Source organism: Meriones unguiculatus, chromosome 3 (assembly GCF_030254825.1).
Source record: "Meriones unguiculatus strain TT.TT164.6M chromosome 3, Bangor_MerUng_6.1, whole genome shotgun sequence".
Lineage (NCBI taxonomy): Eukaryota > Metazoa > Chordata > Mammalia > Rodentia > Muridae > Meriones > Meriones unguiculatus.
In genome coordinates, this window is record NC_083351.1 from 8649044 (window position 1) to 8664244 (window position 15201).

Here is a 15201-nt window from a genome sequence, read left to right on the forward strand (position 1 = left end):
CTTGGCACACTTAAAATCGGGGCAGGTATGGTGGTCGGAAGGTAGGTAGGAAGGAGAGCCCACAGGTCAAGCTGGCTGCCACTGGTGAGTTCCAGATTCAGGGAAACCCCGTGTCTTGATAAATAAAGTAGGAAGCAACTGAGAAAGACACCTGATTTCAACTTCTACATGCACATACACACATACATGAGAGTGTACAAACATACATTTGTGTGTGTGTCTGTGTGTTCACAGACGCACAAAACATGCTCATAGGAAAGTTGCATAATGTCCCTCAAAATTAGCTTATCCAGTTTAGGGCAACACACTTAGATCAGCATGAAAACATGTGAATATGGGACATAAGGGCAGAGCTCATGCAAGGATTTGTGAAACTCATTTCTGATATTAAGCAAATGAGGCTAGTGAGAAGAGGGGAAAGTTGAGGTTGGGATAGAACAGGCTATTCTAGATACCCCACAGTGCCCTTCCTGGCTGTGGTTCACTACCTCTCGAATCTCTGATTTCATACCACAGAGCACGTAACATGACTTCACTGAGTTCAACCTCCGCTTGGCTTCACTTTTCAGACAAGCCCTTCTCCAATAGTGTCCATCTCCCAATCAGGTTGATGACTCCATGGGTGGGGTGATGAAAGACTTCTCTGCCTTGGGGACAAGTACAAGGCCTCCACTGCTGCTGACTGACTAGGAGCCTCTCTAGGTTGGGGTCTGTTGCAATCAGTTCACGAGACGTGCTTCCAATATCTAGATGGGTCTGAAAAGGGGTGGGGTCAGGCCATGGTGTTTTTCCAAAAGTTATAAGGTGCCTGAGTTTGTGGGTGAGAAGTTCCATGAACTCTTCCTAGGGGACAGGTTTTCCTCGGTTCCCTCTGAAGGAGTAAGAGCACCATGCTTCCCTTGGTGGGATTTGTCCTCATTACCATGTGTTTCCTGGTCCTGGGAGTCAACTCGTGGGTTCTCATGGACCACTTCCTCACTATTGATGAACCTCCTACCATCACCCACCCCATGAAGTTTTAGATTTTCCACTACTGCTTTCATCTGACAGTGACATGGGTAAACTTTGTTTCTTAGTAATCATGCCCTGCCTAGGTAAACAGATCTTCAGCCTGAGGAAAACATTTCGCAAGGATTCCCATAGTTTAACAGCAAATGCATGATTGTTGGTCATGATATGCTGGATGAGGTGCTGAGGGCTTCTTAAGAACAGCATGGCTGTATGTGAGCTGTATGTGCCCTCCCACTGTCTTTACTTCACACAAGAATAAGCAGCAGGGAAGAAACTGGGAACTGATTTCTAATGAGAAACAGTCTGAGAGCTGTACAAATGCCAGAAATTGGATGGGGAAGGTATCATTGGTGGTAACTCTGGCAGAGTTGAGCAGCGTGTGTCAGTAAGTCTTTATTTGGTTGGTTAACATACTTCTGGCTCCTTACCAGTAAAAGAAGAACCTTCAGTTAAGGATATGTGAGCCCAGCCTCCTGAGGTTGGAGTCTATGATTGTTGATCAGTTGATCTCTCTCACTCTCTCTCTCTCTCTCTCTCTAGAGAGAGAGAGAGAGAGTTGGAGAGGACAGAAGAAAAGTCTTACCTTCTTTTAGGTTCAGTTTTGGATTACAGAAAACTAAATAGACAAAGGGAAACTGAACTTGAAACTAATTTGATGAGTTAATAGCTTTGTATGACCTGGGGTGGGGAGTGGGGAGCTTTTAATATGCAAAATGTTAAGGAATGATTAGCCTGAGGTCTTAGAAGATCTTTGGAGAGGGGTCTTAGTAGTTAGTTCTCTTGCAGAGGACCCAGGTTCAGTTTTCAGTACTGACATCATGGCTCACAGACATCTTTAATTCCCGTTCCAGGGGGTCTGATGCCCTCTTCTGGTCTCCAAGGGGACCAGGCACATACATAGTGCACATACATCCATACAGGCAAGTACTCATTCACATAAAATAAAAATAAATATTTTCTAATTTAAGAAGACATTTAGACAAAGAAAGTTGAATTTAAAAGGCAAGGGAGTTTAGAATTTGGGTGTGGCAAAAAACCCCACCCCATAGTTTATTGTGTGTGTGTGTGTGTGTGTGTGTGTGTGTGTGTGTGTGTAGTGGAGGGGAAACTCCAGAAGCAGTTTTTGAGTTCATGCAGCTTCCTCTCAGTGTAGACTGATGGAAATCTACGTCATTCTGTTCTGCCCTTCTTGGTATAGGAATATGTTGAGATGCCTTCTCAGAGGACAAGGATCAGGATTCTGCTTCCCTCAGAACATTCCAGAAAAGATGACAAATGACCTATTTCCAGTAGAGATCATGGAGGCTTTGTGTAGGGACCATCTAAGACTCTAGGTGTCTTCTAAAGTTACTGGTGCTTCTCCTGCTGACAGAGAACAATATGATATGGGTCAAACAAGTCTACTGCCATGCCTTGATGGTCCATGGCGTCTGTGTTCATGATGGTGTTAAGAAGTGACAGCTAACTCATTAATTCAGTCACAGCCTCAGCCCTACAGTGATCACAGAGCTGATCTGCTTATTATGGAGAGACACATATAGCTCTCAGGTTCCAGTTTCCCTTCGTGTCCCCTTGAGAATTACAGTGGTCATGACTTCAGGCTTATTGATGGCCTCATCACTATCAGCTGACTTCTTCATATTTGGAGAGTATCACATTGTCACTGCCAAGAACATGGCTGATGCTCTGGAAATCAGGGGAAAGGCAGCCAGCCTTTAAAAGCTTATTCTGTGCTGATTTCCAAAACATACCCCCTTAGTCCATTCAGACAAGCCTCAAACAGATGCTAATTGCTCCCTGCTTTGTGGATGAAGGACCTGCAAGGAAGAATATAACCAATTTCCCTGAGGTCCAAAGTTTGGGGGAGCAGTGAGAGCTGGACACAGGCATCATATCTGCAAAGACTGTGCAGAGGGGTCTCGAGTCTGTGATAGTTCTGTACCAAGCCTAGGCTTGCTGTGGACTCCAGAGTACAGAGTATCAGAGTCATGAGGACCTGGGATCTGAAAGAGTGGCTTTCCTTGCACTCTTTGAAGCAATGGGTAAAGCTATAAACAAAAGCTCTACTGTTCTGCAAAAATCAGATACAGCATGGTAAAATGAGCTGAGACTGACATAGAACCAAGCCATTGAGTCACAGGTCTTTTCCACAAAGGCCACCAGAATTGTGGCTCTTCTTTCCTTATTGTTCAAATCTTTTATGCCCCAGACCTTCATAAACAGCTTTGGGTATTCACGCATCTTGGGAGAAACCCACTTTTACCACATGCAAGAGAAAGCTTTATGCAGTCTGCAGTTGAGATGGGCAGCTATGTGGGCAGCGTCTGAAGAGTGGAAAGGATGGAGGGGCCTCAAAAGTCTCCAGCTGTTCTCTCTTTCCCACAGGGGAACATACATGAGAACATGAATGTTTACTCCATGTCCCACTTTCCCCGCTTTGTACAAGACAGTGTTGTGTCAAAGAAGAACCTTGGTGTGTTTGTGAACATTTTGGCACAATCCCTGTGAGGCTCTTTCAGCCTAAGGCAGTCTCCTCCAAGCCCCAGAGAGGCATCTCCTTCCATGGAGGGATTGAAGTGTTTGGTAGTCTGGGTAAGAAACACCCCTGTAGTACAGAAAAAAAAAGGGGCCTCACAACCTCCACAACCCCAGACACTTTCCATGATGGGAGGCAGTCAAAGCAATCAGCCATTGGATCTCCTTTCTGGACAAGCAGATTAAGACTGACCGTCCTGTCAACCAATGGGGTTGTTGTGTCCATAACAATGTTCTCTACAATGCACAGTCTCTATTGATGTAGGGATGGTGATGGGCTAGCAGGGCTTCCAAAGAATTAGGTGCAACCCCAAACTCCCATTCCTTTTTGTTCTACAGTGGTCCCAAACCCGTTCATTGCTCTTAGCTCTTCTGAATCATCTTGGTCCAAATCCATGTTCACTTGCTTACTCCCTTCAGCCCTGCATCTAACAGTGGTCCCAGTGGTCCATTGTCAACAGTTTGGCTGCTTTTCACACCAAAAATATCTTTAAAAATATATTTTAGGGCTGACCATTTGATATTGAACAGCCAAGCAATGTTCTCTTTCTTGGGGAGGACTATTTCTCCTGCTCTCGGCGTTCTTTAGTTGCTTGTAGTCCTTTGTGTAGGGTTGAGGCCTTATAAATTTTCTTCAGTCTATGTTAGCATGTATTTTGTTATCATCCAATACCAAATAGTCAGTCCTGAAAACATACATACAAGTAGCACTATACAGACTATTTATATTTATGTATTTAGGAATCTATACATAAATATGTATACATACCTATATGTAGGTAGCAACAATTAATGAAAAAAGAGGTCACATATTTTAAAGAGCAAGAGGGAGCATATGGGGAGTGTCAGGTAGAGGAAAGGGAACATTTATCTAAAGATTTTCCCTGCCACTCTGAAGTCAGACCCTAGACCAATGGATCCATTTCTGATACCTTCCTTTGCGGCAAGAACTTGTCACAAGCTTACATGGTCCATTTTTATTTTAATCCCCAACAGGTTTCCTTGTTTAGTCTCTGTCTGCTCCCACCTGGAATGGAAACATCACTAGCCCAGGGGAAAGTTGTGCTGTTTCTATCAGTGGATTCCCAGAGTCTAGAGAATAAGACTCAGTCCCTGCTCTCATTGCCTGCCAGTCAAAGTAGGACTCTGGACCTTTCAGAACACAAATGGGAGAGTGGGTGGTTTCAGATAGGATAATGTGGGCTCACAGCACCTCAGTGCTGCTAATCAGTCTCTCCAAGAAAGTGAAATTTGAGGACCAAGGGATGGGAGGAGCCAATGCCACACAGCTGGAGATCTGGGTGAGGTGAGGAAGGCCTGGACTACAAAACAAGGGACTCTGGATACTCAGCCACTAGGAAAAACAACATTACACTGCAAAACAAGACTAAGAGAGAGATGGTCAGAGGTTAGGAGCGCTCAGTTCTCTTGCAGAGGACCAGTGAGTATAACCAGCAGCCCATGAATGCTTGTAACACCAGCTTCAGGAGGCCGGACACCACCCTCTTCTGACTTCCACACTTCGCAGGTTCTCGCAATTGCCCCCTCCCACATTCATACACATAATGCAAAAATAGATAAATGCTTTAAAAAAGACTAGGAGCAAAACTCCACAATGAACAAAGAATTCACATGGAAACAGAAACTAAAGGGGACAGAGTACAAACAGGAAGCAGGAGCTTAGTTTAAACATTTTTAGTTTTTATTTAATTATATTGTATCGCATGAGGCCATTTTATACAACTATACGATATACTTTGAGAGTTCCCCTCTGTATACCACTGTCTTCTGTCTTCTCACCCCTTTCATTGGTCTCGTATGTTCCCTAGACAATTTTACCTGGCACCCACCAAGGAGAGAAAATGGATGACATCTACCTTTCTGAGACTGAGCTAGTATAATTATCTCCTGTTGAACCCATTTCCCTACAATCAACATAACTTCAAATTCCTCCATGTATATATAGCTCATTTTCCTTATTCATTCCTCTGTACCATTATATTGTACCTTGAATCAACTGGCAGGCCCAAAGGACACCCAGGTTGACTTCATAGCTTACACATTACATATGCTACAGTCAGCACTGATGTGTAAGCATCTCTGCCAAAAACCCAGGGGTGCTACAGATAGGTCATCTAGAAAATCTGGCTTTAACTAGCAGCCAGACTAGATTACATTCTCACCAACAGTGTATGAGGGTCCCTTGCCTGCATGTATCCTCTCTGGCATTTGTTGTTATTTTCCCTTCCTCCCTCCTTTCTTTCTTCCCGCCTTTCCCCGATCTCTCTCCATCCCTCCCTTCCTCCCTCCCTTTACCCCTCCCTTGTTCTCCCTTCCTTTCTTTCTTTCTTGAGACAGGGTCTCTCTATGTAGCCCTGGTTATCTTGGATCTCACTATGTGGATCAGGCTGGCCTTGAACTCACAGAGATCCACCTGCCTCTGCCTCTGCCTCTTGAGTGTTAGTTCTAAAGGTGTGGGCCACCACACCCAACTTGTTGTTTATTGTCTTAATGACATTCTGAGTTGAAATGGAATTTAAAAGAAGTCTCAATTTGCTTTTCTCTGATGTCTAGTGAGATTGGACATTTTTTCCAGGTTTACTGGCCATTTATATTTCATCTTGGGAACTCTCTCTGTTCATTTCATTAGCCCATGTAGTGACTGGATTGTTTGATTTCTTTTTCAGTTTTTGAGTTCTTTGTATATTCTAAAGAGTAGTTCTCCAGTAGATGCGAGGTTAGGAAAGAGCTATTCTGTAGCTGTCTCTACACTTGTCTCCTTCAGAAACTGTGCAGAAACTTTTCAGTTTCATGAAATGCCATTTGTAAATTGTGGACATTGTTTCCTGGGCCCTGATCTAAAAGTTCTTGCCTGTGAGGATATTTTAAAGAGTTTTTCTACTTTTCCCTCTATGAGTCATAAACAAGGCCTGGGCAAGTGGAGGAGAGGAAGGTGCAGGTCATATCTACTGACCTCACCAGAGGTCCACCTGGTGCAAGGAAACAAAATTCTGGAAGTTTACTCATCATGACATATTTTGGCATTAATTTTGATTTTGTAACAGACTACATCAAAATGCTATTTATGCGGTCCCGTGATTTAACACCCACTGTTGTATCTCATCTATCTCACCCTGTCCTGATAAGTCTCAGCAAGGCAAGTAACATGTAGAGCTCTGAAATAGGAATTACTTGGGGGACTGAAGAGAAAGATGTCTAGGTAGGTCCTAGGTCTAAGGACAGAATTAGTGAGGCTCCAATATTGTCTATGTAAACCTCTCCTGAGACTTTTTTTTTAATTCACTTTACATCCTTTTTGTAGCCCCTTTCCTCCTCCCCTCCCAGTCTCACTCTCCCTCCCTCCCTCATCCCCTCCACTTTTTCTCAGAAAAAGGGAGCTCCCTTTCCCATCTTACCTCAGGCCATCAAGTTGCACCAGGATTGAGCATGTCCTCTTCCCTTGTGGCAAGGCAGTCCTGGCAGGGGGAAGTGATCAGAAAGCTAGACTACTCTCCTAGAAGAGGGAAGGGGACACCAAAACTTTGACCCCAAATTTATCCTGCCTGCAAGATGTGCAGGGATAAAGATAGAGCAGATAGAGCAGAGGTTGAGGAAATGCCCAACCAATGCCTGACCCAACCAAAGACCCGCCCTATCAGAGAGTACCAATACTTGACACTGTGAATGATACTCTGCTAAGCTTGCAGTCAGGAGCCTGACAGAGTTGTCCTCTGAGAGGCTCTACCCAGCAGCGTCTCAAAACAGATGCTGAGACTCGCAGCCAAACATTAAGTGATACATAGGGAGTCTTGTGGAAAAGTGGGAGGAAAGAGAAAAGGACCTGGAGGTGACAGGAGTTCCACAAGAAGACCAACAGAGCCAACTACCCAAGGCCCAGACGGGCTTGCTGAGGCTGAAGCATCAACCAAGAACCATGCATGAACTGGACTTAGGTCCTCTACAAGGATGTAGCAGATGGGCAGCTCAGGCTACATGTGGGTCCTCTCGTAAGGGAAGTGGGGACTGTATTGGACATGGACTCACAGATCACTTCTTGAGGCTTTTAAGGGCACTCATGTCCCAGATTCTCTCCTTAGCCTGACTCAATTGCTCTCCTCGATGGGTCCAGACATCTCTAGTTTAAAAGTGTTCAGATGAAGCTAATGTGACCTTAGGGGGTAAGGCCGTGAACAGATGAGCTCACTGGAAAAACTCAGGTCAGACTCCAGGAGCGCTAGCCTCCAAGTCTGCTTTCATTCTCTGCTCTACAATGTAGCTGGTGTGTGCCCCCACCTAGTAAGTGCCCCCAATATTAGAATTATCTGGTGTCATTTAGAGAATCATAGTGCTTGCTTGCCCCAGCTCAGAAATTGTGGCAGCCTGGACATAAGATAACCACAGACTGATAAGGGTCCCTGTACAACAATGGCCAGGGAGAGGGCAAAGTAAAAGGAGAGTTCTGTCCTGGACCTGAGAAAGGGTATGCTATATGCTAATGCCACGGGACCTGCCTCTTAGAACTTCAAATGCACCACCATGGTAATCCAAATTACCCATCTACTCATCATTTGTTTTGTAATCAAATAAATTTATGAATCATTTTTGAGGCAGGGTCTCTTTTGGCTCAGGTTGGCCCTCCACTTGCTATGTAGTTGATAATGACTTGAATTCCATATCCCAAGAGCTGGGATCACAAGCATAGGCTACCACACTCAGGTCATTATATAAAAATTCTTTTTTTTCTTTTTAGTATTACAATTTATTCACTTTGTATCCTGGCTGTAGCCCCCCCCCCCCATCTTCCTCCCAATCCCACTCTCCCTTTTCTCCCCTTATGCCCCTATCCTAGTCCACTGATAGGAGAGGTCTCCTCCCCTACTATCTGACCCTAGCCTATCAGGTCTCATCAGGACTGGCTGCACTGTCTTTCTCTGTGGCCTGGCAAGGCTACCAGCATGGGGTAAAGGGAGGTGATAAAAAAGCCAGCCACTGAGACCATGTCAGAGACAGCCCCTGGTCCCCTTACTAGAAAATGCACATGGAGACTTAACTGCCCCCTCTGAGCAGGGGGGTCCTCTCCATGCATGGTCCTTGGTTGATTCATCAGTCTCTGTACCCCACCCAGTCCAGATTGTGGTTCTCCTGTCCCCTCCAGGTCTTTCTATTTCCTCCTTCTTCCATAAGATTCCCTATACTCTGCCCAAGGTTTGGCTCTGATTCTCAGCATCTGCTTTGATACCCTGCTAGATAGATTCTTTCAGAAGCCCTTTGTGGTAGGTTCCTGCCCTACTCCCTGTCTTCTCCTGCTTCTAATGTCTATACTGTTTGCCTTTCTGAGTGAGGATTAAGCATCTTCCGTAGGGTCCTCCTTGTTGTTTGGCTTTTTTAGGACTATAGATTTTAGTATGTTTATCCTATATTATATGGCTAATAGCCACTTATAAATGAGTATATACCCTGTGTGTCTTTCTGCTTTTGGGTTACCTCACTCAAGATGATCTTTTCTAGTCCCATCCATTTGCCTGCAAATTTCATGATTTCCCTGTTTCTAATAGCTGAGTAGTATTCCATTGTGTAAATGTACCACAATTTCTGTATCCATTCCTTGGTTGAGGGACATCTAGGTTGTTTCCAGATTCTGAGTATTACGAATAAAGCGGCTATGAACATAGTTGAGAAAATGTTCTTGTATGGTTGAACATCTTTTGGATATATGCCTAGGAATGGTATAGCTGGATCTTAAGGTAGCACTATTCCTAATTTTCTATGAAAGCATCAGATTGATTTCCAAAGTAGTTGTACAAGTTTACATTCCCACCAGCAATGGAGGAGGGTTCTCCTTTTTCCATATCCTCTCCAGCATGTGTTATCACTTGAGTTTTTCATCTTAGCCATTCTGATGATGTAAGGTAAAATCTTGGGGTCATTTTGATTTACCTTTCCCTGATGACTAAGGACGTTGAGCATTTCTTTAAGAGTTACTCTGCCATTCTATATTCCTCTGTGTAGAATTCTCTGTGTAGCTCTGTACCCCATTTCTTAATTGGATTACTTGATTTGTTGCTATTTAACTTCTTAAGTTCTTTATATATTCTGGATATTACCCCTCTGTCACATATAGAGTTGGTAAAGATCCTTTCCCAGTCTGTAGGCTGTCATTTTGTTCTGACAACAGTGCCCTTTGCTTTACAGAAGCTTTTCAGTTTCCTGAGGTCCCATTTATTGATTGTTGATCTTAAAGTCTGTGCTGTTAGTGTTCTGTTCAGGAAGTTGTCTCCTGTGCCAATATGTTCAAGGCTTTTCCCCACTTTTTCTTCTAACAGGGTTAGCGTGTCTAGTTTTAAAGAGTCCCAGGTTAATTCACCAAACATGCCTATCCTTGGCTTTGTTCATTTAGATCCTTAAAACATCCTGGTCTTCAGTTTTCCCACTGTAAAATTAAAGTATGCAGGAGGTGAACCCCAAGTTTACTTGTACTCCCAACATTCAAGAAATTGAGGCAGGTTGTCTGGTTGCCTGGCTTTGCCCGAGTCACTTTAGGGGAGGCAAAACTAGAAGCAGAGATGTCAGTCCCCATCAGCTGCTTTCCTGGGGCTGTGGTGGGGATTTCTGGACCCTCCCCATGTGGTACACAGAGCCCCAGCTTCTCTTGCAGACTCTTACCACCTTCCTGGCTCTAGAGACAGACTCAGTTTTGCTGTCAGTGGGGTGAGTGGTCTCAGACGGTGGGTGGCTTATCCACAGAGCAGGGGAAAACACAAAGAGAGGCAGTCCTAGATGGCTTTGTCCCTAGAGAAACTCTCACGTGTGGATGTAGCATCACACAAATAAGAAAAGGCCTGAAAAGCCACTCTTCATGGGGAGAGTGAGGGGGCTAGCCATGGTGAAAATTAATTACTCTTATTTGCATACTTTTATGCTTTTGCAAACTCCCAAGAAATAACCTAAAGAAGGAAAAAGTTATTTTGCCTACCAGTTCCAGAAATTTCATTTAGTCTATAGCCAACGTGTTCCATTGCTATTCTATAAGGTAGAATAGTCTCAAAGTAAGAGGGCATAACACACCAAATGTGCTCACCTTGTGGTAGCCAGGAAGCAAAGAGAGAAGGGGCAGAGGCAAGATACCATTCAAAGACATGCCCCCAGAGGTCCAGATATTACAGTAAGGCCCTCATTCCAATAACACTATCAAATTATGAATCCATGAATGAATTATGCCATCAATGATGTCAGAGTTCTACAGTCCAGTTGTATATACTTATATAGAAGTCCAGTGATTTGATCCATATCTGGGGAACAAGTTGCCAACATAAGCTTTTTTGAGGGATACTTTATATCTATACAACAGTATCCCATCCCTGCACATCCAAGGGTCATGGCCAACTCCTAGTGTAGGAGTCCTTATGTTTAACAGTGCCAGTTGCTGTTCAGAGGTTCAGTTCCAAGATCTTCTGAAACGTGGCCCAATTCTCAGTTGTGAATTGCCACACAATTAAAACAGCAAGTTGCATTCTTTCAACATACAATGGCACAGGGCAAACAGCTTTCTTCACAAAAGGGAGAACTGGTGTCGTAGAGGAACAAGCTAGGGTCAAGAAAGACAAGAACACATCACGGCAAACGGCGTCCATGCCCTTACCTGGCACATGGTGCTATGGTTTTATTTTCAAAGGATTCGAGCAGTGGGGCTTCGATACCCCTGCTGGCTGAAGTCCAAGTGCCTTCTCTCTTAGCCTTCATGTGCTCTATGCCTGTGGTGTTCTTTGGCATATTGTTCAAATTCCTAGAACTTCCATTTCCTTTGGTCTCCACTGGAGCTTAGCTCTCACCTCACAGGCTTACATATTTCTTCTCATGGGCATGGTGCGGGAACCCCCCACTGTCTTACACTTCACTCTGCCCTCTAGGCTTACCTTGAGCCCAGACGGGAGCCTCCATAACCCAGTGACTATTTTTTTACATGCTTCCGTGTTCAGCATCACGAGGGTGATGCCTGGCTTGCCGCCAGCTCCAACACTAGCCAGGCTCCCTTACAACATGGACTCTGAGTCTGTGCAACTAGCCATAGGAAATAAATCTGGGAATGGCAATTTTCTAGGTGGACCAGGGCAAGCAGGGCACGCTGGCAGTACTATGGTCTGAAGCAAAAAGCCTCTCAAATGAGTTTACAGTTTTATCCCGGCGTGTGTCCTGAGTGAGGTCTGTCCAATATCTAAGATTCCCTGGAGGACTCTTTCCCTCTGTCCCAGTACGAAACATTCGATTTGTTTGTTTTTATTTATTTATTTTAAGATATTTGTGTATGTGTGTGTGTGTGTGTGTGTGCACATGTGTGTATCTGTGAGTACATGCACACATGTGGTTGGAGGTGTGCAAAGAGGCCAGAAGAGGCCATCAGATCCCTTGGGGCTATAAGCATTTGCAAGACACCCACAGTTGGTGCTGGGATCCAAACTTTGGTCTTCATGATTGAGCAGCAAGCACTCTTACCCACTACTATCTTTCTAGCCCTTTGATTTGTTTTTAAAGGTGCTAAACTACCTAACCACATCCTTTGTGTCTACAGTTTCTTTCTGTTCTATTTTTCACTTAGTTCTCACTGGCTAAGTGGGCTGGCAAGATGGCCCAGTGGGTGAAAGTGCTTACTTTCGAACCAGTGATAATTCCTGGAAAACGTAATCAAATTATGAATCCTATCAGTAATTGCACCATTAATAATGCAAGAAGCTTTATGGTACAGCAATCTCACAATGACTGACTCAACCACTTGGGCACTAAGATTTGAACAAGAAAGTCTTTTAAGGGGTCATCTGAACAATGAAAAATGGAAATATTGCATAACTATTGAGAACCATGAAGGTATGCCAAGATAAAGGGATCATAACACGATAAAATTAAGGAAAATATCTTAAAAAATGAGTAGCTTAATAACTTCTATATGAAGTTAAAACACTTAAAATCAATAGAATGTTGTTTAGGGCTGGAGATATGGCTCAGGAGTTAAGAGCATGAACCACACTCTCTCTCTCTTTTTAAAGATTTATTTATTTATTTTACATATATGAGTACTCTACCTGCATGTACAGAAGAGGGCACCAGATCCCAGTATGGATGATTGTGAAGCACCATGTGGTTGCTGGGAATTGAACTCAGGACCTCTGGAAGAGCAGACAATGCTGTTAACCACTGAGCCATCTCTCCAGCTCACTCTTGCAGATGACCTCAGTTCAGTTCCTAGCACTCACAACTGCCTGTATTCCAGATCTAAGGGAGCCAACACCCCTATCTGGTGCCCTCAGGCCCTGTAGTCGTGAGTGCATGCACCATTAAAAATAAAAGAAAAAGGCAAATGTCAATAAAGAGAGTCAATGACATAATAAAAATAAGAAAGACTGATGTGAAACTTATGAGAGCCCTTCCTTTAGCGGAGGCCTGGAGGATTATGGGAGAGCAGTAGAGGGTGGCTGGAAATCACTTTGAAGCCCCCAGTCATTGCCGGATAATGGCCCTGCAGGTCCTCATTGCATTGTTAAACACACACACACACACACACACACACACACACACACACAAACCCACTGTCCTAGTTGGCTGCTGTCTCTGTGATAAAACACTCTGATTGAAAGCAATTTAGAGGAGGAAATGTTCATTTGGCTTTCATTTTCAGGTCACAGTTCATCATTGAGGGAAGTCAGGGCAGGAACTCTACCAAATTTTGAAGCAGAAACTACAAGCATATTGCTTGCTGGCTTGCTCATAGGCTCACATTTAGCTAGCTTTTTAATACAGGCCAGGACCAGGGGCTTAGCACTGTCAAGGACTTTAATATACAGTGCCTAAGAGAGACGCCGGAAAATACTGGACATGGAAGAGCTTTCTCTCCTCTCATCTCCTCTTCTCTCCTCTCCTTTCCTCTCATCTTTCCTCCTCTCTATTTTTCTTCACTCCCTTCCCCTCTCATCCCTTCCCATCTCTTCTCTTCTCCTTTCCCTTCTATAAATGAAAGCAGCTACACCTGATTTCATGCTTCTTTTCTTCACCTTACAGGTGTGGGACTAGCCAAACCTTCAGTTGCCTCTTTTCTGTCGTTAATAGTTTGTTCCATCTTTATAGTTTTGGTGGTGAACCTAGCCTCTAATGCTGAGCCATCTCTCTGGCCCTTGTTCTAGCTTCAAAGACGATAATTTCTAACTTTCGAGGTGTGTCAACAGTATCTAATCAAAATATGGGTTTGAATAGAGAATTCCAGCAACTCTGACTTTTGGCAGCTTCTTCAAACTCACATACAGGAAAAGAGGGATGCCTGTCTTCAATTGCTAGGGAAATGCAGAAGATTAAATCAAGTAGACCCTTGGGTGAGTAGAGGATGCAATTAAAAAAGCCTCCACAATTCCTGCACACACACTGATGTGCTATTTCCTTGTGTAGTACCAAAAGCTCCCCTATTGTCATCATCCTTCCATCTATTACAATTGCCTGAATGCCTCCATTCCCTTCTTGAAGTCTCTGAAATCCTACAGTGTGGACCCCTTCCGGGTTGTGGTCTTCGGAGACAGCATCGGAGGTGGGACCATTTGTTATCACTCAGACTTTGGTGGGCAGACCAGATCTCCCCCAGATCTGGGCTCAGGTCCTGATTTACCCAGTCCTCCAGGCATTGTTTCCAGTCCCCATCACATCACATCTGCACTAAATGTCCTATTTCTTACTAAAGATTTAATGATTACCTTTATTTGTAAATACCTGGCCTTTGACCACTTTTGGAAAGATGCCATGATAACAGATGCCAGTATGTCCCCAAGTGCCTGGAAAAAGTGTGGGAAATGGCTAAGCCCTAACTACATCCCTAAAAGGTTCAGGAACGAAAACCAGCAACCTGAGGCCCCTGCACCTTTTAATGAAGCTGCTTATTTAGAAACCAAACATACTATGAATATAGACATCTCTCCCCTCATAGCAGATAACAAAATCATTTCTCAGCTTCCTGAGGCATTCCTGGTGACCCTTCATTGGGACCTTATCTGGGATAATGCCTTGCTCTACAAGAAGTGCTTGGAAGACCAGGGGATCCCTGTGACCTGGCACCATGTGGAAGATGGCTTTCACAGATGTGTTGTTTTGTTTGATAAGAAGTCTTTCTCATTTCCCTGTTCCTTGAGCATCATGAATGCTGTAGTGAGTTATATGAAGGGCTTGTAAGTGACTACGTGTGGTGGTAGAGCACTTGCTTAGCATGCACAAGTACCCTACCCAAATCCACAGCAGAGAAGAAAGATGAACCATAAAATAAAGGAATAAAACATAGGAGATATGAAAGCATCCATGGTGCTCAGGATAAGGGCCAAGGAAGAGTCTGGACTGAGGATAGGGCTCAGTCTTATTTTTTTTTAACCTTTTCTTTTATTGTATAAAATAGTGAGTTTTGTTATGTTTTTTTTTACACATGAATATTCCAAACTTTGCTCTTCTTTGGTACACATACCATGTCTTACATCATCCTCCTAAGTCCCCTAAATTAATCTCCAGAGTCCCTCTTATTTTCAAGCCACATATGCATGTCATGATCATGTGAAAGGGAATTTGTGCAAGCGTGTGTGTGTGTGTGTGTGTGTGTGTGTGTGTGCGTGCGCGTGCACACGCGCGCATTAAGACGGG

At 44.0% G+C, this 15201-nt stretch overlaps 1 pseudogene; it reads left to right on the forward strand.

The window, feature by feature from the left end:
• The first annotated feature begins 890 nt into the window (after positions 1-890).
• On the forward strand, positions 891-14745 carry LOC110541074 (arylacetamide deacetylase-like 4 family member 1; annotated as a pseudogene).
• The last annotated feature ends 456 nt before the right edge of the window (positions 14746-15201 follow it).